Raw genomic sequence first — 23,638 nt, 5'->3', positions numbered from 1 at the left:
ATTTGATGTGAACTTTTTTTATTACATTATTTAGTAGGCACACAGAAATAGGACATGAAGATGACTAGTCGGGTAATTTCATCCTGCCAAGACAGAAAGTTCTCCGTGATATGTTCTGAACTGTTCATTGCAACCTAATTTTGAGTGTCTCATGCCGAGGGGCTTTCACCAATTGCCATTTACTATTGTACAGTCTAGGATATAAATTAAGAGATTTTTCCTAAAACCTTAAGTTTTTCTTTCCTTGGTCTCAACCTGTTAAGCATGGTTATACCTCACTTTGGAATATGCTAAACAAATCTCCTTCTTGGTAGCTACAAATACTACTTCTTTTACAGGGCCCTTGGTTACAGTTTTGTCAAGATATCTTTCTACCTATAATCTCTTTTAGCGAGCTCTCCATTCCCCTTCCCTCCCCTCCAAAGTGGTTATTCTCTGAATTCCCTCCTTTTATAAAATCCTTGCCTGTTTTGAACTACTCAGAATTATGCATACAGAGTGCTATCTCCCCCGTACTAAATAATCAGGGATAAACACCACCATTCTCTACCAGCCCATCCACGATGCAAAACGTTTGAGCGCACAAATTAAATTATCTTCTGTTTGCTCTCTCCCATTTGTTCCCTCTCATCACAGCTGCTTTTTTCATGTTCCCCCTCTCACTGACTCCTGTGTGTTGGATATCAATTCTCAGGTATACACGTTTGCATTTACATGTTTACCTTATTGACACCTGTATTCCTAAAACATGACTGCTGCTGGGCTAGAGACATGTGGATATATTTCTGTGATTTATAGGACTGAAGACAATTCCCAATAATATCCCCCAGCATCTTAATGTGATGTAAGGAAAGGAAGTAGGGAAAGACATCCTAACTTCTGCAGTTCTGGCTCTATCTTTAACCGGTTGCTCTTCAGCTGACAAACAACACGAACTCTCTCCTCTTCATGGATAATTCTACTTATTTGGTGTTCTGAGATTTCACAACAAAAATATTTAGAAACACTATTGTAATGTTTCTCTAGGAAGAGTGAATAGGGAGAATTAAAAAACAATTCAACACACACTTTCATTTTGGTAACTTATGATCTGCCTCATAAATCATAAAGCAATAAATGTGAGGTACAAGACCTCTCAAAGCAATATATTTAGTGTTTCATGCTTCCCTAAGATACTAGAAAGATTAACAAATGGTCCCTTCAAGCCTAATAAATAACATTATTTAGTCTACAGGGGTTATCGTACCTTGGTTTCAGTCTGTTAATGACAGAAACAGCAAGTTTATAGACTCTGAACAGAGTAAAATTGGTTGAATGTTGATCCAGAGTTGAAATAACAACATCCAAATGACAGACAAGTATGAGAAAGACAGTTCTTCAAATCTGAGGCACAAAGGCAAGTATTACAGGTATGAAGAGCCTCTAAAGGGCTTACATGAAAGATGATAATTATGTAAACATATTTTCTAAATATTTTCTGTTCCTTGTAAACATGGTTGGACTGAACACGTGAAAACATCACCATGAAGTAATTAAAAATTATATGATTACTCCACCCATGAATATCCAAACATTTTGTATTGCCAAAATCTGGCACACAGCATTCTGATCCTCAACAGACAAGCAATAGCCATTGCAGTTATGGGAAGGAAACTAGTGGCATACATATGTCAAGGGAAAAAGGAGTTAAGATGTATTTCCAGGGATGCTTCAGTAGTCAACAGACCAACTATCAGATAAATATGAAGAGATTGAGCTGAACAGCCAACTGCAAGAACTCTGACACTTTGTCCAATGTTCTCTATATGGTTCAGGGAAACAATGCTGACATAGGAAGGAGTGCATGTGCAAAATACTGGAGAGCCAAGAATTAGAATAAAATTCAAGGCATTCAGTTCTGACAGTCAATTTGTACTCGTAAACATTTCACACTAACCAGAAAGAATATATTGCAATCTGTCCTGAAGGACTCAATTTGAATACAAACAATTGTGTCAACTGAGAGAATGTGGAAAAACCTCTCTTCTCATTTTAGCATTCTTCCAGATCCCATTATCATCTTACCAGAGATCACCAGCTCCTACTTTTAGAGTTCAAGCTTTGCTTCACACGTCTGAAACAACTACCTCAGCCACATAAGTATTATTTGACTATATGAGATCAACGGAGTAAGTGGGATGATTTCACAAATGTTGACTTCTGAGCAGGGAGTAGTTCTAAGCAGTATGCAGGAAAACGTGAAATGTGATCTCCATCCCCTCAAAATGCCAGGATCAAGATAAATAACAGCCAATAATTCTCTCAATTGCACAGAAAACTGAGGCTACTTTGGACAGAGCCAAACGTACTCTGGCAATTTGGAGGGTGAGACTTATAACTAGTCTTGAGGACCTGCTGGACCAACTTAACTGTAGCTAATGCTAGTATTGCTGCCCAGTATTGCAACTACTAGCCTTACTGAGGATTTGAAACAACAGCTTATACAAAAGGTTTATGGTACAGAACAAAGATAATGTGGTTTCAAATAATTTGAAGAACAATATTTTGGTAGGAGTGCCAACTGAAAATAACTAATTGAGAAGAGGTTTTTTGTGGTTTTTTTTTTCAAGGCCACACTAAATATTGTACAGTATAGAAACTTCTCTGAAGCAGACAACTAGGGGTCATCTGACTTTTTTGGTCACCCTGTTCCAAACCATTATGAGAGCGAAAAGTCTGTAGCAGAACAACAAACAGAAAACTATAGAACAACCCTGGGAAGATAAAAACCAGAAATTGATGCAGAAGTCTGAGGGGGTAACTGAGAAACAGGTACCAGTTTTAAGTCTGCTGAATGCTATGAAAATCCACAGCTTCTATAGTTGTGTATTTTACTAACAAATCAAACACAGTAGGAGAAAGGAGGCCATAAAAAAGTAGAGCTCATCATCTTTGATTCCCAGAAATCTTCAAGGAGTATGGTAATATAAAGTAGTAAGATTTTAAGGAGAATCAAGCATCCAATTCAAAACCAGGTATTTAAAAATTTAGAGAACTGTGACAAAACAAAGACAAAATCCAACTGCAGCCCTCAAGTGCAATGCTACAGTAGAGAGACATGCCAACACCGTCAACTTATGTGCATCTCAAAAGAAGTTTATTTTGTCAGCTGTGAAAAGTAAAAAAAAAAAAAAAAATTAAAGCATCAACTACACGGATCCCATATATTTCCTTTGTAGAGCTGGCAAAAGTGGATGAGACAATACTTTGTGTGTATCTTAAATAAAATGGATGCAAACTGGGGGTTCTTGTATCCAGCAAAAGTAAAGATCATCATTGGACATTGTATGCTGCACATACACAATACATAAATGCAAGTAGCACACACGTATGCAAAACTATCAGAGTACAATCAGCATGGGTTTAGAAGCTCATTCAGCTTTAACAGCTGATTATCTACAGGAGTTTTCGAAAGTAAATCTGCATTCAAGTAGCTTAGGGTCACCTTTAAAAGCCTATACAACTCCACCCTTTCCTGTACCTTTGTTTGAGCCACATGTCTACCTTTTGTAACCTGAACCTGCAAAAAGATCCACAAAGATCCCCTTCCAGGATTACGGCCTTTTGAGTTCTTCATAAACAGAGAGCAGATCAGTTTGACTTTTTGTCCTTATTGGACATCAAGTTATTTGTCATTGCAAAATGATGATGATGATTTACTTTTACAGTGGAAAACTAAATTTACAATTCCAACAATATTGTAAATTACATTTGCTTGAAAAATACTTGCTAATAGACTACTCTAATTATGATAATTAGTCTCATTTAAATCATGGTAAATATATTTTTCATTTGCTGTATATATACTTTGGTTAAGGCTCTTTGATTTTATGAATTAATAGAAAGGCAATCTAAAAATCAATATGCCCAATCAAATACACCTGAACATTCCTGAATGAGGGAGTTTTCTGGACCAGGGGAGGCTAGTGAGTGCTGGCCCATCTTCTACTGGCCTCCAGGCTTTCCCGGGGGAACTCCAGGCTCTGTGATCCTGGCTGCAGCCACCGGCCTCCAACCATGCTCCAAGCCTGACCCTGCTCCCTGATGCCAGATGTTGCCAGATGAGAGAGTTTTTAATTCTATATTTCAATTATTTATTTTCTGGAGGAATAAAGTCTGGATATATTTGAAGGCATAGACAAAGCTTCCAACTGCACTTCTGAACAGCCTGACAATACTCCATCTGCTGGAAACTGGCTAATAGGCTTATAGGGTGCCACTTAAATTGTTTAATGCCTAAGCTATCTCAGCGTGGTCCTGGCACAAGGGCTCGAACAAATTTTGAGAGACAGAACAAGGACTAGAATGAGTCAGACGACTATAGCATAAGGTTATATGTTTGAAAACTAATTTAGTACCAAAAAATCCTCTCGTTACTGTGGAACCTTACTTATGTACTATTACAAATCTCAAGTAAACATGACTATACACAGGTAGTCAAAAATTAAGTAACTGCATAGAAAAACATAAAACAAGCACATACAGCATAGCTACATCTGAAAGCAGAACTGCCCGCTCTGCCCACATATCTACACCAGCAACACCATCACAGGACCTAAACAGGTCAGTCACACCATCACAGGTTCATTCAGCTGCACATCTACCAACGTAATATATGTCATCATGTGCCAACAGTGCCCCTCTGCTATATACATTGGACAAACTGGACAGTCCCTAAGGAAAAGAATAAATGCACACAAGTCAGATACCAGAAATGGCAATGTACAAAAGCCTGTAGGAGAGCACTTCAATCTCCCAGAGCACACAGTAACAGATTTAAAAGTAGCTATCCTACAGCAAAAAAAATTTAAAACCAGACTCCAAAGAGAAACTGCTGAGCTGCATTTCATCTGCAAATTTGATACCCTCAGCTCAGGATTAAACAAATACTGTGAATGGCTAGCTAAATACAAAAGCAGTTTCTCCTCTCTTGGTGTTCACACCTCCAGATCAACTGCTGGTAGTAGGCCTCACCCTCCCTGACTGAATTTACCTCGTTATCTACAGCCTTGCTCTGACCTACCTATTTATACCTGCCTCTGCAAATTTCTACTACCTGCATCTGAAGAAGTGGGTCTTTGCCCATGAAAGCTTATACTCATACATTTCTGTTAGTCTATAAGGTGCCACAGGACCCCTCGCTGCTTTTTCAGATCCAGACTAACACACCTACCCCTATGATACTTGACACCATGCTTATTTGAAAAAGTCCATTGGGTGTGTTATCAGGGATTATGAAATATTAATGTAACAGAGGTGTAGCTGAGTTAGTCTGTATCTTCAGGAACAACAAGAAGTCCTGTGGCACCTTATAGACTAAGATATTTTGGAGCATAAGCTTTCATGGATAAAGACCCGCTTCATCAGATGCATGGGTGCGGGGGGGCTCAAGAGGAGGGTTTAAAAAGCAAGTCTCAGTCAAGGGGAGGGTCAGAGCTGACAGACCTTGTGCAAGACTGTGTGCAAGTTTCCATGCATTTTCTCAACATGGAATGCCAAAGTATTAGTTGCTACAAGAAATGTTGGGATATTTGGGCCCCAGAGTCTCTGAACTGGTAACCACTTAAGTCTCTTTTGAACTATGCTTAATGTGCATTGGAAGAAGGATTCCCAATACCATAATATTAAACAAATGTAGGAATGATTTGCAGAAGACATGGCCTGAAATAAGAAAAAAGATAATTTATTGCAATTTATGCCAAGCTACTTTGGAGAGAGTGCCTAAGTACAAAATGTATTGAATATAAAAGGTTTCTGCATTACACAATTTTTAACAGACTTGTTTTCCAAACTTCAACTCATACTAATTAATTCTGTCTCCTGAAGTGAAAACAGAGTGTTTAATGCTGACATTTTCAAAATTTATCAGGTTGGATTTATTATTTTAACTTTGATAATAGAGTCCACCACATTATTTCTAAGCACAAGTCGTTCTGTTCACTTTGTTAGATTACAGAGCAATCATAATGTAATAAAATAGTTGAATGACTACTCGTTGTACACAGTACAACTCATGTAGTTTAAACTGGTTGGTAAGTAGCTATGTATACCTATATAACTACCTGGAATTAAGGAGTTTTATTGTATTGAAATGGAATCATAATTTGAGTGGAGTCTGTGGGCTCAGTCCTCAACTGTGTTGTGTTAGCCAAATAGCCCAAGACAGCCAAAAAACAGTTGCCAAAGACCTAACTGTAAACCTAGGAAAAAATCAATCTCAAAAGAGGACAAAATTTACAATGTTAAACCTCTCTCAGGAAAGCTTTTCACCCATTATTTCCTTTTATTGCCTTTCTGAACAGACCCAACCAGCACATACAAGGATCAGTGAAGAAAGCACACCTCACAGAGCATTTAATTCTTACTGAACCATAGACAGCCATAGTTTTGTGGCAATCCTCCATTTTCTCCTTCTCAAGGCATATTACTTTGACTATAAAAGGGTTAATGTGGGGGTTTTAGAGGTGGGCAATGACATAAATGTTCTGCCACAGCACAGATCACGAAGTAAGCATTGCACACCTAGAATTACACCAAGATCTGGGCTTCATGATCTCTAATCCAGTTATTTTGGGGCTAAACATTCATTCAGCCATCTGATAAGGAAGACCTAATTCTGTCAACTCCCTTAATCTTCCCCTACCGATCAGGCATAATTTTGGCCTATTTTACAAAAGCCAATGTCCTCCAGCATCAAAAACTGAACAAACAACTACAGAAAAAGGGTCTCCTGGAAAGAAAATACCAATTTAGATTCTAAAATGCACAGTCTTAATAAATCCGTACAAACAAATATCTCTACTGGTGCTACAAAAGTTATTTGCAAGGAAAAACAGACAATACCACACCAGTACAGATACTTCACTGCTACCTCTGCAGTCCCACCAATGTCGCTCCTGCCTTATTAAGACAGACTGTGAAGCCAGCGTAAGGCTCATCTTCCCCTTAACAAACTGGCTACATACACTCCCCAGCATCCTCATGTTCTTGAGTACTGAGCTGTTAAAGGCAGAACTCGCAACCGGCTACCATCAGTCCACCACACTGACCTCCGGTTTCAATTCTTTATCTAAACGTTTTATTTCATGTCTTCTTCACTGTCAATACAAAGTTTATAAATTGAGGGTGTGGGGAAAAGCAAAGTCAAGTTTATTGACTGGCACTTAATCCTTCTATAGTCTAATATATTGTGTTTGTTTTCCCTTTCACCATTATGAAAAGCTAAAGAAGAAAGAAAAAAAATAGACAATTATACAACAGTTAACTGTAGCAAACAGAGCTATACTAGCTAATATCAGGGTTCAATAGAATAAAACAAAGAACAGCAACGGGAACTGCCTCTTCATTGTGTGTACTAGTAGTAGGAGGACTTTTGGAACAGCAGACTTTAAACCCACAAAATCAGGAGGCCATTTGAGCAAAACATTCTTCCTTTTATCCATTGCCTGTTCATGAATCAGTATTATGTTTGTGCTGGGATGAACAAGCAAACCAGTATTATACCTCTGCTCCAAGCAACCTTGTTCAGCTATCTAACGACAGGGTCATTTAAAAACCTTTCCTTCCTGTTCTACCACTATTCTTACTTTTGCAAACGTCCCAACTACGGCCTATTTTTAACTAGGGAGGGAAAGGAAAAGAATGTATCACACACTATGTAAAGAAAAGGGGCATCTAGTATTTCATTAAAACAAACTATAAATACCTCAGATATACACTACACACCCTACAATGCATACAGTTATTAGTAACTGTGTTCAGAACTTAAATAGTTTCAACTATCATTTCTACAACTGTTTAATTGTGCAGCTGAAAAACATTAAATAACTGCATAAAGAGAAAATTACCTACTTTTTTATAATTCATTTATGGCAATGTGGAAGACTTAGGCATTGTCTGGAAACTGCTGTGTTTCTGTAGTAGACTTTACCTCAGGTTTTGAATGCAAAACAACAGCTTGCCAAGCTTCTCCAATTTACTAGGCCTACCCCAATAAAGTAATTTCTAATCGCTCCTGAGAATTCTTTTATTGGAATTAAAACTTTTAAAGAAAAATACTTAATGTTTCCACTGATTCTGAGGGCCTGTTTGTGCAATACTGTACACCAGATATCTATTGCCCTACTGAAAACAAGACACAAACCAAGAACTTAGCTGACTCCACAGCCTTGCACTGGAACGTGGTGCCTCTAATGTTAACTAAGGGCACCAGGACAGTGATTTTATTAAAAAATTGCACGTCTGAATAAATTTAGCACCTATCATAGGAGACCATGGAATAAGTTCTATAATGGTTCGCTGCTAAACACAACTAATTATGATCATTTGTTATTCCAGTACTGAGGCAAAGTTGCTCTGGGTTTCCTTCTAATCCCTTTAATTTATTTCTCTCTCTAAGCACCATTTCCTCTATTTAATATGTGAAGCAAAATAAACACAAAATGCTTGTCCACCTAACTTTTGCCGAAGCTGTCCATAACAGGCACAGAGCTCTCTGTACTCTTTTGGCACTTCATTTCCTGCAATACCCTCCTGAAAAGTTCTGTTTGAATAGATACTTCACTTCAGTTCATGGAATGGGGAGGATATTCATGCCTCCATGCATAGTTCATTTTCAGATTAATTTAACCACAGATGTAAACACTAAAAGAATTCCGACCGTTTCAGCTCAGGGCACCCAAAAGCTTCGTAGGCTCATTAAGAAGCTTCCATTTAAGATATTCACAGCTACCGATTGCAGACATAGCTGTTGCTGGACATGAGTAAACTTGCATTCAAGTGCAATGCTAAATTATAAACAATGGGGCAACCAGTGGATTGATGTGAAGAGCCCTGAGCAGATACAAATGTCCACCTGCAGATGCTGATATCCTGGGATGGATAGTGGTACCTGCTGATCTGCAGGATTATGCTCCCAAGAGACATCTGTTGCCAAAGGAGAGGAGTGTAGTCCAATCGCTCCTGAGAGCTAGTGCCCCATGCCGACTATGCTTCCAGCACTACAACTGTACCACCCTCACCCGCAGTAACTCCGGTCTGGGATCATATAGGCCTGCTGGTGCCATGGCTCGGGTAGAGCAGCTGCACTGTAGGGAGCCACTGCTGGCACGGGGCTCTCGAGAGGGAACCATGCTTCTCTCCATTGGCCTCAATGTCTACTGGGAGCAGACCCTTGAGGATAAGTAGATACTGATGTCTATCCATGGGTATCTGTATCCATGGGTAGGTATTTGTATCCAGGCAGGGCTTTACTGATTTGAGTGCAAGATTAAACTACAGACAGAGAGTGTAATATACCATTGTGCTAGAAGTGGTGCTTCAGGGCTAGTTGAGATAAGTGTGAATGAATATCCTGAAACTGTAAGCTTAAAACATAGGTATAGTCAGGACATAAGCAATTGGTCTATACAAAGTCGCCAATGGTCCTAACATGAACCACATGTCTAAACTAATCAGATTTAAAAAAAAAAAGATTAGTAGGTAAGAAAAATGTTCATAAACGTTGTAATATATGACATGATTTGCAAATGTGTTATCAACCGATACCTAAATCTGCTGAATCTGGGCCTGGCCAGCATGGATGGAGTCTGGGTTTTGGGAGCCCAGTAAACTGGAAGAAGTTTTCTCTCAGAATTAGAGGTAGTGTTCTGCATTAGCCAAGTGGAAAAGGTCTAAGAGAGAATTCCAACACTGGTATCATTGTCATTGCTCCAGATCAGTAGTAGTGAACTGATGTTCTCAAAGTTGGCTCCTATACTGTCCAGTTAATAATACCTGTCATTAAAAACTTTACATGCATTGCTGCTTTCTTGATATTCAAATGCATCCCTTTTATGAGCCTTAGGAATCAAGTGCCTAGTCATAAAATGCAGCTGTGCTGCCACCTAGTTAATAATTTTTTTAAACACTAAGGCTATTTTGTCAACTAAACTTGAACTAGCTGAACATTTCCAACAGTAGAACCTCACTAATTTGCACAGATTGGAGGATACACTGGCTACTATGGTTACACTACAGTACACTGTCAACAGAAGTCACTGTCAGAAGAGATTTCCAGACCCAATAAAATTCACTAACCAATGATGCCCAATTAAAACAATTATAATTAATCCAATTAGCAAAACAGGAAAACTGAAAAGACTACAATATAAACAATCTTATTTGCCCTTGAATAAGTGATATAGGCTTCAAAGTGTTACTAGATTTACTAAATCTAGATATACGGATAAATCTGCCACCAGTGTCTGTGTTAACTGCCATTTTCTTTCAGGAACACCAAGACCTTTGTTGCCAAAATGTCTCTCCCATTGTTACAAAAATAGACATATGCAGGGCTACCAACAACCTCACCTGGCTGAAGAGCCAGAGGTTGAGAAATCTTTGCGGTATCAATATTGTTTAAAATGACAAGCAATTTAATCAATTATGACTCATTCTTCCCAACTTACCTTAACTTGGTAACAAGGAATTAAGTCTAAGATGTGTTAATAGTGTCTTTATATGATCATCCAAAAAGTGATCGAAGGTAATGGAAATTGAATCTGAGCTATGAAGGTACAACATTAATGAGTTGCTCATTATAACTTGAAAAATATATTCAACACTCTACAAGATTCCTTACACACTCTCAAAATGACAACCTTAACAGAACTCAAAAAAAAAACCTTAAGAAATCACAGAATCACAGGGCCTGAAGGGACCTCAGGAGGTCATCTAGTCCAGCCCCCTGCTTCAAGCAGGATCAACCCCTACTAAGTCATCCCAGCCAGGACCTTGTCTAGCTGGGACTTAAAAACCTCAAAGGATGGAGAATCAACCACCTCTCAAGGCAATGCATGTCAATGCTTCACCACCCGCCTGGTGAAGTAATTTTTCCAAATATCTAACCTACACCTTTCCCTCTTCAACTTCTGACCATTACTCCTTGTTCTGCCATCTGACACCACTGAGAACAATTTCTTATCCTCCTTTTTAGAGCTCCCCTTCAGGAAGTTGAAGGCTGCTATTAAATCACCTCTAAGCCTTCTCTTCTGTAAACTAAACAAGCCCAAATCCCTCAGCCTATCCTCATAGGTCTTGTGCTCCAGACCCTTAATCATTGTTGTTGCCCTTTGCTGAAGCTGCTCCAGCAAATCCACATCCTTTTTATACTGGGGGGCCCAAAACTGGACACAATATTCCAGATGTGGCCTCACCAGTGCTGAATAAAGAGGAATAACTACTTCTCTAGATCTGCTCGAAATGCTCCTCCTAATGCACCCCAGTATGCCGTTAGCTTTCTTGGCTACAAGGGTACACGGTTTACTCATATCCAGCCTTTCATCCACCATAACCCACCCCTAGGTCCCTTTCCATTGTACTGCTGCTGAGCCAGTCAGTCCCCAGCCTGTAACAATGTTTGGGATTCTTCCGCCCCAGGTGCAGGACTTGACACTTCTCCTTACTGAACCGCATCAGATTTCTTTTGGCCCAGTCCTCCAATTTATCCAGGTCCCTCTGGATTCTCTCTCTACCTTCCAACGTATCTACCTCTCCCCCTAGTTTTGTGTCATCTGCAAGCTTGCTGAGGGTGCAACCCAGTCCCTCATCCAGGTCATTAATAAGATGTTGAATAACACCAGCCCCAGAACCGAGCCTTGCGACACTCTGCTTGAAACAGACCGCTATCCAATGCAAGAAAATGGAGCCGTATCCCATCACATCAGGTGGGAAGGACTTCAAGACTTCCGAAATACATACCCTCTGCTTATGTTACTCAAAAAAAAAAGCACAGCTTTGGATATTATATATATCACAGAGCATGGTTCTCATTGTGCTCATATGAATTGCTTTCTTGTTGCTAGGGAGCTCATGAATAAGCCTACAAAGAAGATTTAAGAGAGTGCTCTTATAATCAGTGATTTTATGACTTCATAGGGTCATGCATTAGACATGATGAACTTCTCTCCAGTGTATCGTTCACAGGACAGTTTATCTCAGGCTTACTATTGTGATCTCGAATTCATCTTTTTGGCAGCTCTCTTATCAAAGAGTCGTCAAACTACTCCCAGTAACTCTGAGCCATTAACCCCTGCAGATATCCCCTGCAATTCAGAATCTTAAAAAAAAAAGAAAAAAAACAGTGCAAAGTAAAGAGTTAACTCATTGTCCTACTACAGTCTAGACTCATTAGACGGTAACACTAATAAGATTACACAACAACTGTAAAAAGTCCATAGGAGGGTAGTCATAATCTAACAAAATTTAGCATAAGCAAGGTAAAATTTGTAAACTTACTTCTAATGCATTTGCCCAAACTAAATATTACTGAGATGATGGAACAATTTATTCTTTAGAAGTTTTTACTTATCACTGAATTACTAGTTTATATGAGTATTTATAAACACATTAGCAGATGTACCCAGCACTGCTTGGCTCTTTAACTGAAGTAATTTTTTTTTAAATAAATGAAAAAAAATGTACATTCTGTTTTTCAGTGATGGTGTTTTTTGGAAGGCTTGAGTGAGGATTCAGGGTGAGGAGGGGAAGAGGATGAGTGGGAGCTCAAGGCAGGGGTGAGGGTGTACCAGCCAAGGCAAGTGAGAGGTGTATAAAGTACGGCAGGCATCTCAGGGAAGGGGGTGGGAGGTGGGATACCGTGGCCACCAGTGGTGATCAGGTTGACACTGCTATCGTGGAAGCTTCTCCCAGGGGCCAGGGCAGAACTCCCTGCCTAGCAACTCCTTCCTGGGAGGAAGGTATCCACGTCTGCACGCTTGCCTGGTGGGGGCTGGGACACTATGGGCTGGTTCAGCCTCCTGCTGCCCCCTTTCCACCGGCCTGCAGTCTGTCAGGAAGCAGCACTCTGAGGGCAACCCCCAGCCTGCTGGTACCACCAGGCCTACAGCTTCTCCAAGGGGTCTTTGCTTGGGGTAGTGGCTACCCTGTCCTGTCAGCTGTCCCCAGCTTCCAGCCCTCCACCCCACCCCCCGCCACCACACTAATCTGGGTGGGACAGCACTCTGGGGGCTACCCCAGCCTCCGGTGGCTCCAGGGCTGGCCAGGTTCCAGGGGCTGCCCCCAAATCTCCAGTGCCCCTTGCAGTTACAGGCTTGGAGGAGGTCCCAGGCTCTGCGGGATCCCCTCCCTACTGCAGAACCACCCCCCACAGACTGTAGGCTGTTGAAGTGGGGGCAAGGCTCTGGGGTTACCCCCAGCTGCTAGTGGCCCCCACACAACCTGCAGGCTGTGGGGAGGTGGAGGTTCTTGGAATTGCCCCCAACCTGGGGAGGGCCCAGGTTCCAGGGGCTCTCTCGCTTCCAGCTGTCCTGAGGCCTGCAGGCTGTCTGGAGGGAGGGAGCCAGGCTCAGAGTGGTTGGACCCTTCCAACAGGCTCCTGCCAGTGTGCAGGCGGTCGGGGGGTAGGGGCGGGGCGGGGGGAGGACAGGCTCCAGCAGAGCTGCCTCTCCTGCAATTGCCCCTGTGGTCTGCCCTCTGGGAGAACCGGACTTAAGTGGGCTGTCCTGCTTTCAGCTGTCCCCTGCAGACTGCTTAGGGGTGGATAGGCTTTGGGTGTGCTGTCCCCCTCCAGCTGCACCCCGTGGTCTACAGACTGTCCAGGCGGAGCCAGGCTGCAGGGCACCACCCTTTCTCCAGTCGCCTGCTTTCCAATTAGGCCCCCCAGTCTGCAGGCTGTCTGCAAGGGCAGGCTCGGGACATTGCCCCTCCTCCAGCTGCTCCCTGGAGATCGTCAGGCTATCTGGGGTGGGGGAGGCAGCCTCTAGGGGTATGCCCCCTTTCTCCAGTTCTCCCACTCCAGCAGCTCCACCCGTAGCCTGCAGCCTTTCTGGGTGGGGCAAGGTTCTGGGGACATCCCCTCCCATGGCTGTGTACCCTCTCTGCATCCTGTAGGCTCTCCATAGGGGTACAGACTCTAGGTTTGGGGCAAGGGAGCTACTTACCCAGTTTTTGTGGCAGACAAGGTGGCAGAGCCCCAGCCCTGCTAGACTGTCTTTCTAGGTGCTGCAGCTACCCTCAATGGCCACTCTCAGCATCACCTTCTACCTGTCTGTGCCGTTCCCTTCCGCCTCACTCCTCGTCCTACCCCTTCCCTTTCCATGTTCTGAGAAACCCTGGGATTTCAGGTATTTCCCACTTTCCAGGCACAACTAAACCCAGAGCTTGGTTTAAGTTCAGTAAGTGGAAGCCACATATCAAAAATTTTGGTTGTTAGGCTCTTACAGTTTAAGAGCAGTTTTTGAACAAACGTAGCACTGACAGACAGACAGCCTCTAATATAGATAGACCACTCACAAAACAGAGAGCAGCATTTACATTCACCAGATATTTTTATCATCTTATTTGAAATGACTTAAGAGATTTAAAAAATAATTCTGAAAATTTCTGAAAACTATATGGGAATTACTGTCTCTCCTGTGTATCATAAGGAAAATATCAGACTTGTGCAAAAGGATGTGGACAAATTGGAGAGTTTCCAGTAGAGGACAACAAAAATGATCAGGGGCTGGGGCATATTATGTAGGCAGAGGGAACTGGACTTAGTCTGTAGAAGGGAAGAGGAACAGGTGAGGGAGGGAGATTTGACAGAAGCCTTCAGCTACCTGAAGAAGGGCTCCAAAGAGCCCGCTCTCAGTGGCGAAAGATGACAGAACAAAGAGCAGTGGGAAGGTTTAGACTGGAGATTAAGAAAAACAATTTCACTAGGGTAAAGAACTGGAATGGGTTTGCCTAGAGAGGTGGTAGAATCTCTGTTCTTAGAGGTTTTTAAGACCAGGCTTGACAAAGCCCTGGCTAGATAACTAAATTGGGGTTGGTCCTGCTTTCAGCAAGGAGTTGGACTAGATTGGGGTGAGCAAATGTCACGGGGGCGGGGAGGGGTGCAGCACAATTGGCTGCTATGTGTAAAGCTCATCCAACTCATTAATATGTTGAAATGTTATTCTTCTTACGTGTATCTACTCACATTTATATACCAGCTAATAAAGTTTTTACATTCTACATACTTATCTTCTTACACATGCTGAAAGGTTGATTTTCTTTTCATATGAACATAAGTGAAATTTCTCTCAGTTTGGATCACATTAGACAGGTGGAGGGAGAGGGATGCTAATTGCAGGGATGAAAAATGGGGCCTGATGTAAAAAGTTTGCTCATCCCAGACTAAACGACCTTCTGAGTTCTCAGGCAACCCTAATCTACCATGATTCGATAAAAAGACAACTAATGGGAAATTTTAAGAGGCATTATTCCCCCTTTAACAAGAAAATATCCATTAATATAGCTCAAGTAATACACATGTCCAGTAAAAGTGAACCAACAAAGAGAAAGCCGTGCTAGTCTGCATACTATCAAAACAAAAAAGCAGTCCAGTGGCTCTTTAAAGACTAACAGAATAATTTATTAGTTGATGAGCATTCGTGGGACAGACCCTCTTCTTCAGATCATAGCCATACTAGAACAGGGGTATGGCTATGATCTGAAGAAGAGGGTCTGTCCCACGAAAGCTCATCACCTAATAAATTATTCTGTTAGTCTTTAAAGAGCCACTGGACTGCTTTTTTGTTTTGAACCAACAAAGTTTAGTAAGACGTTCCAAAAGAAGTTTGTCCAGTGAGTAAGGCATTACGTTAGTAAATGGCGATAGGTAGGCACCTAAGCAAGTCCACATCATACAAATGTATAGCATTTTAGACTGAACTAATAATTAAATAAGCATATTAACTTACGGCCAAAGTTCTCTGTTTTAAAACACATGACCACTTGTTTAGTTATTTCCTCTGAGGAAAAAAGATGTAATGAACAGGAAACTTGGTCACATAAGAGGGAGCAGAGAGGCCCAAAAATATGTGTGTAACAAGCTTTTAATTCATTGCTGATTCATGCCTATGGTGTACAAATAGTTACAAATGTATCTATTTTCTTCCACACCATCTGGTTTATACTTGAGTTTTGTTTAGTTTGGTATACAGAACAGACTTTGCATATACATATTTAAAAAAGCACAGATAGAACCATTTTTGTGGGGTTTTTTCCTAAAGGGGCTTTAGATGGCCATAAAAAATTAAATAGCCCTAGAGGTATTTTGTTTCCTCCAGGAGCAGAACAGGATTCCACCTAGTTTACCCATGTTACTTTGGCCAAACGCTACTTTGGCCGAACACTACATGAAGCTGTATCCAATACTTCATTTAACTACATTTAGAAAGTAATTGGTATCACTAAGTGTCCTCATCAGAAAAACTATCCCTGCGCTATCTTAGATGTTTCCTTCACAATGAATTTCCAGCTGTAATTTTTATGTATATTTGTCCTGCCTAAAGCAGCAGAGAATGCTAAGCAAACATGTGTCAGGTCTTTAACAGCACTTCCAACAATGGAGGCAGTGATAACAGCTTTCATTTTAAGCCACTAGATCCAGCAAATCCGTTGCATGGAGCTCTAATTAGGGTCCAAACCAGCAATGAGATACATATAGACTCCTGCATTTCTATGGACCTCTATGCAGGATCAAGCTTTGATTGGACTCAATACACAAAAATTAGAATATGGTACACAGTGTCTGGTGAACAGTGCTATGGATTGTAAGTCTGAAGAAAAAAATAAAGATCCACCAGAAACATTTAAAGCAGCAGCAATATGACTCAACATAAATAAAAGTAGGGTTTTGTTTTTAAAGACATCAACCAACTATCTCGACACCAATTCAGCAGAGTGAAAGCAGTGTGGAAATGGATGCTTTTATTCTTCACTGATTTAACTAGCAGTTAAAGAAGAAATTTAGAGAAAAATATACTGAAAAGATTTAAGGGTACCCCGAGTCTTATTGAGTAAGGTATAGAAGTCTTAATGTTTGACAGTATTGCTTACATTGAATAGGCATATAAAATGTGACAAATTATCAAATAATTGATAATGAGGCAGGGGCTGAAAGTGATTATAAAAACTGATCTGATGGCTCATGAGCAATTGTTATGGGTAGTTACTGATGAGTTGGAGACAGCCATCTTCAAACCTTTCACAGTTTTGGAAGCTGTAGAAATTGCTGATGCATATATTCAAGCAAGGAGTCACAGGGATGCAAATCTCAAGGGAACTGAAGTTCCCATATCCCAGGTTAAGAGGAAAGGAAGTAAACCTAACCAACTTCCATAAAAACATCGAAGACATAAAACAAACAAAAAGCCCGCTGACCTAATGAAAGGGAGGTAATCTAACATCACTGTGGGCCTGGCAACCGTATAAATCCAAAATTGTCCAAAGTTTAGTCATCCCACAATCCATAGCCACAAGCCACAAGGTGAATGCCTCTACTCTTAACCCAGAGACCACAAAAGGGGAGTTGAAAGGCCCAGTAAACCATATTGGAGCTGAGTCTAGGGAAGGGCAGGGTAGACTGGTCAGGTCTAGAGAGGTTGCCACAGAGAAAGAGACACCCAGGTAAAATTGTTGTCAGCCATGTAAGAGTGACTGCAGAGAGACTTGCTGGGTCATTGCCAGCATCAAGGAGGTATTTGCCAAGTGTTTATAGATATTGTAGGGCCTCTCCCTAAACCTTCCTTTTTTAGCAAAGTAGTTTTTCCCAAAGAAATCTTCTCAGATTGGGTATAAATGTCATGTTTGTAATTTTCAAAAAGTTACTGGAATTGTGTGGAAGGAAGTGCATAAAAACTGACCCCCCACCCACTGCCCAGAAACTACTGCTCTGATGAAAAGCATTTCTGAAGATGTATGTCACCAGGTGAAAGAATGTCAGTGCTTTGTTATTTACAGATAGAAGTGTTCCTAAAGCTGACTGGCTTTGCCCACTTTGATCTCCATTACAGGAGACAACCCCTAGATTTGATTCAAGGCTCTTGGGAGGATAATACAGAGGAAACGGGACAGACTGTAGGGCGGTGGTATTCAACACATTAGCCACACATGGCTATTTGGCCAGTTGAGTGTGGCCAGTTGGCTGGAACAATAAATATATTTTCAGAACTGGCTGGACTGCAGGGGAAGATATCACTCATTCTAAAGACAATGTAAAGGCTATGATGGACTTAATATAACAACTCACTGGGAGGAGTAAGGTAGTTTTAAAAGCTTGTTATGCTGAAGAAAGATCTTTGACATGTGATTTGGTATTAGTATTGGTTTCAGTAAAGGACAAATTATGAGATTGTTGGGAAGAGCTTCCTGAGGTAATAGAAGGAACAAGGTCACTTCTGTAAGGAAGCCTCATGGAAAGGGAACTATGCCAATAGTATGTCAATAGACAGAAAGCTTACCGTGAAAGGAATATTATAGAATTATTCAATACTAGAAAGGACCTCGAAGGGTCATCAAGTCCAGTCCCCTGCACTCACAGCAGGACGAAGCACCATCCATATCATTCCTGTTAAATATTTATCTAACCTGTTCTTAAATATCTCCAGTGATGGAAATGCTACAACAATTGTAGGCACTTTATTCCAGTACTTAACCATCCTGACAGGAATTTTTTCCTAATGTCTAACCTAAACCTTCCTTGTTGCAATTTAAGGCCATTGCTTCTTGTCCTACCATCAGAGGCTAAGGAAAATAATTTTTCACCTCCCACCTTCTAACACCCTTTTAGGTGTTCCTGGGATGATATCCTCTCTCAGCCTTCTGTCTTCCAAACCAAACCCAATTCTTTTAATCTTCTCTCATAGGCTACATCTACACAAGGAGCCTCTGTCAACAGAAGTCACTATCGGAAGGGATTTCCTGGCAAAATATATTTTGACAGATTGTGTCTACACATAAAAGCAGATGGAAAGAGCAATCCACTCTGTCAACAGAGCAGCCAGACTTCTTGGCCATCTCTCAACAGAACAGCTAACAGAAGCTCTGCAAAAAGGGCTGCCCAGTAAACCAGAATCCCTGTCTGTTTTGATAAAAGGGCCCCAGAGCATCTACATGGTTGTTTTCTTGACAGAACACTGTCGAGAGAGGCGTTATACATGAACGGATGTGTCGGGTTTGGTCAACAAACTGTCAACAAAGCGCCTTGTGTGTGTAGATGCTCTACAGTTTTTCCTAACAAAAGCCAAGTTTTCCCAAGAAAAGCCTCTCCTGTAGATGTAGCCATAGGTCATATTTTCTAGAACTTTAGTCATTTTAGTTGCTGTTCTCTGGATCCTCTCCAGTTTCTCAACACCCTTCCTGAAATGTGGTGCCCAGAACAGGACACAGTAGTCCAGACGAGGCCTAATCACAGCAAAATGGAGTGGAAGAATGGCAGTGAATGTGATTTGCTCTGCTGATGAGGTATGTTTACTGTCTCCTGATTGATTATTCAGGGAGAGTAAGGGATAAGTTCACCTAGAGAGCACTGTGATCTGCAACTATGAATCCCACTCTAGGAGGTGATGTTAGTGGGGAGAAGATTGGGGGAGGAACTATGACCCCAAAAGCACCTCTGGCCTGCCATATACTTCTGTCCAGCCCCCAACCTTCCACCCTTGGAAGCCCTCCAACCTACTCTCAAAAGTAGGCATACCAGATGACCTTGTACTGTACAGGAGTTAACACAAACTATTTAAGGGCAGCTGCACCACCTCAGTGCTTAAATGAAGATGTCGTTATGCCAAGAGGAAAACTCCCTTCAGCATCCATAACGTCAGCTGTGCAGAACGCAACGTCATCAACAGCCTCAGAAACAACTCTGACGTTGTCATCCAAGAGGGTGATGAAGAAGGTGCTGTTGTCATCACAAATATGACAGATCACCAAAAGGAGGCTGCCAGGCAACTCTCCAATACCACGTTCTACAAGCCTCTGTCCCACGATCCCACTAAGGAATACACAAAGTAACTACAGCATCTACTTAAGACCCTCCCCATAAAAACACAGGAACAAAGCTACACAGACATACTCCTTGAACCCAAACTAGGTTTATTCTGCCCCCCAAGATCCATAAACCTGGTAATCCCGGACACCCCATCATCTCAGGCATTGGCACCCTTACCACAGGACTGGATATGTGGACTCTCTACTTAGACCCTATGCTACCAGCACTCCCAGCTTTCTTTGAGATACCACTGACTTCCTCAGGAAACTGCAGCCCACTGGTGACCTTCCTGAAAACACCATCCTGGCCGCCATGGATGCAGAGGCCCTTTACACCAATATCCCACATGAAGATGTACTCCAAGCTGTTAGGAACATTATCCCTAATAAGACCGAGGCACAAATGGTGGCGGAGCTTTGTGACTTTGTCCTCCCCCCAACCATTTCAGATTTGAGGACAAATTATATCTTCAAATCAGTGACACTGCTATGGCACCCACATGGCCCCACAGTATGCCAATACTTTTATGGCTGACCTGGAACAATGCTTTCTCAGTTCTCATCCCCTAGCACCCCCCCCCCCCACCTGCACTACATTGATGACATCTTCATCATCTGGACCCATGGAAAGAAGGCTCTTGAAGAGTTCCACCGTGATTTCAACAGTTTCCACCCCACCATCAACCTTAGCCTGGACCAGTCCACACAAGAGATCCACTTCCTGGACACTATTGTGCAGATAAGCGATGGTCACAAATACCACCCTATACCGAAAAACCCACGGACCACCATGCTTATCTACACGCCTCCAGCTTCCATCCAGGGCACACCATGTGATCCACTGTATAAAGCCAGGCACTAAAGTACAACCATATTTGCTCTGATCCATCAGAGAAACATCTACAAGACGTTTACCAAGCTTTCCTCAAACTACAATACCCACCTAAGGAAGTGAGGAAACAGACTGACACAGCCAGACAGGTACCCACAGGCCACCTGCTACAAGACAGGCCTCACAAGGAAAGCAATAGAACACCACAAGCCATCACATACAGCCCCTACCTAAGGCCTCTCCAACGCATCAGTGATCTGCAACCCATCCCAGACAATGATCCTTCACTCTTGTAGGCTTGTCCTTGTCTACAGACAGCCTGCCAATCTTTCACAAGTTCTCAGCAGCAACTATGTAGCACAACACAGGAACTCTAAACCTGGAACCAATCCCTTCAACAAACCTCGCTGCCAACTCTGCTCACATATCTCCACCAGTGATATCATCACATGACCTAACATCAACCATACCATCAGGGGTTCCTTTACCTGCACACCTACTAATATAATATATGTCATCATGTACCAGCAATGCCCCAATGCAATTTACATTGACCAAACTGGACAGTCTCTACGTAAAAGAATAAATGGGCATAGATCAGACATCAGGAGTGGTAATGTACAGAAACCTGTGCGAGAACACTTCAATCTCCCTGGACACTCAGTTACAGATTTAAAAGCAGCAGTCCTAAAACAAAGAAATTTCAAAAAACAAATGGAGAGAGAAATCTCTGAACTGCAATTTATCTGCAAATTTGACTTCATCAACCAAGGACTAAACAGACTGGGAGTGGCTTGCCCCTTATGAAAGCAGCTTCTCAGCCCTGGCTATTAATATCTCCACATTAGACTCTGACAATGGGTCTGTCTGATCTGACTTGTTTTTACCTCTTTTGATACATATTACTGATAATGGGCCATTTCCACCTTGCTGAAAAGACCTTGTCAGCTCTGGCCCGCCCTTTCACTGGGACTCCACTCTTTATATACCCCTCTGGAACACTGCCCCCTGCCCCGCCACTCATGCATCTGATGAAGCGGGTCTTTGCCCGTGAAAGCTTATGCTCCAAAATATCTGTTAATCTAAAAGGTGAAACAAGACTTCTTGTTCTCCTCAAGCAGTAACTGTCTATGGGAGACCTGCTCCCATTGACACAGCACTGTCTACACAGGGAGCTAGGTCAGTTTAAGTTGACTGCTCAGGGTACGGATTTCCCTGAAGTTACAGGTCCGTAGTATAGGCATGGCATGAGATAGGTACCACAATTCCTCACTTAACATTGTCCCAGTTAACATCGTGTCATTGTTACATTGATTATCTGTTGGAGTACAGGCTCATTTAAAGTTTGTGCAATGGTCCCTTTCAGTGTCATTTGGCTGTCTGCTTTGTCCACTCCTTGCAGGATTTTCTGGAAAAGCAGACTGTCCTTGTGCGGGTTTGGAATAGGGATATTCCTCTAACTGGTAAACCTCATGTACTGAGGGTGAGCCTCATTGACAGATGAGGTTTACCAGTTATGGTTAACTGGTGGGGAATGGAGCAGCCCCCCCACTGGCTGCAAGCAGCGAGTTGCTCCAGACCTGGGTGGGTGGGGGTGGGCCTAGGCTAGCAGAAGCAGCCCCCATACATGGTGGTGTTAGGCAAGGGCACTCCAGCATGGCCAGAGGAGCAGTGGTCTGTGGCATCCCTGAGTGCACCATGGGCACAGGCAGTCCAGCTTGCTGGCAGCAGTCTCCCATTCCTGCCATGGGCTGGAGCAGTACAGCCAGCCGGAGCAATCCCCAGCACATGCCATGCCCCCACTCCCATCTCCGTTAGCCAGTTAAACAATTAAACAGGATTTTACAACCCTAGTTTGGTAGCCCTCCCTCTCTGAAGCTTTCCTAAGTTCTCTGAAAGCTATGCAGCTAAAGCTCAGCTGCCCCTCGTCCTCACTGCCATGCTGCTCCTGCCTTGCCCTGGAGTTGCTCCTGGGAGCCTGGCACTTGCAGTGTAAGAGGTAAGTGTGTGTTGATGTCAGAATGTTCCCTCCTCTCCCACCCGGCAATCCAGCCCCCCACTCTGTGCCCCATCTCCTCAAAGCAGCTACAAAGTCTTGTAAGCACACCTGGAAGTCTAGGTACAAGGCCACTGTCCTTGAAGTGGGGTCACTGCACTTAAAGGGGCAATGTACATTTGTGTGCCCCACGTCAACATCCACACATATACCGTATATGCATCTGTCTTTTACAGTGTGTGGTCTCTTTCACACACACACACACACACACACCCTACACCCGGGCATTGTACAGTCATGCATGCAGAGAACGAGGGAGGAGAGAGCTGTGCACTTGAGCAGGATAGTGGGGGTTCATTGTCATGTTCCCTTTTTTTTTGGGGAAGTGTTTGCTGCTTTACTGAGTTTCCTCCCGACTTCCGCAGTCCATGCTGCCTTGTAGAGTGTGGAGCTACACTAACAGCAACTCGACAGCTCAACGGAGCTGTTAATTCATCATTTCATAGCAAGACATTCCCTGAGAAATATTCCACCCGCTAACTTCACTGCCTCAGTCAAGCTTCACAATCACTGCAGAGTATAGTATTAAATTGTTTGTTTAAAACTTACTTGATATATGCATATGTTGCTTTTTGTCTACAGGAAAAAAAAAATCCCCCTGGACCTAACCCTCCGTCTTTACATTAATTCTTACGGGGAAATTGGATTCACTGAACATTGTTTCACTTCAAGTAGCAGAAATGTAGCACTTTAAAGACTAACAAAATGATTTATTCTGTGATGAGGTTTCATGGGACAGACCTACTTCAAGGGGTGTTTTTCAACAAAATAACTACAACATGAAGTGAGTTACTGTATCATCCCCCATTCTGCATTATAGGGCAATGAAATCATTCAAAAGTGACTAGTGATTTTGAGAGTCCAACCTGAAACTTTTTAAAAAAAAGTGCCTGGTTTTGCAAAAAGTGCTGAGCAAC

At 42.2% G+C, this 23,638-nt stretch overlaps 1 protein-coding gene across 8 annotated transcripts in view; it reads right to left on the bottom strand.

The window, feature by feature from the left end:
- ATE1 (arginyltransferase 1) overlaps positions 1-23,638 on the bottom strand; it is a 161,885-nt gene that overhangs the window by 51,308 nt on the left and 86,939 nt on the right. The window lies entirely within an intron of this gene.

The sequence above is a fragment of the Carettochelys insculpta genome, chromosome 7 (assembly GCF_033958435.1).
Source record: "Carettochelys insculpta isolate YL-2023 chromosome 7, ASM3395843v1, whole genome shotgun sequence".
Taxonomy (NCBI): Eukaryota; Metazoa; Chordata; order Testudines; family Carettochelyidae; genus Carettochelys; species Carettochelys insculpta.
Note: the sequence above shows the minus strand (reverse complement) of the source record. Positions and strands in the feature narration are given on the sequence as shown.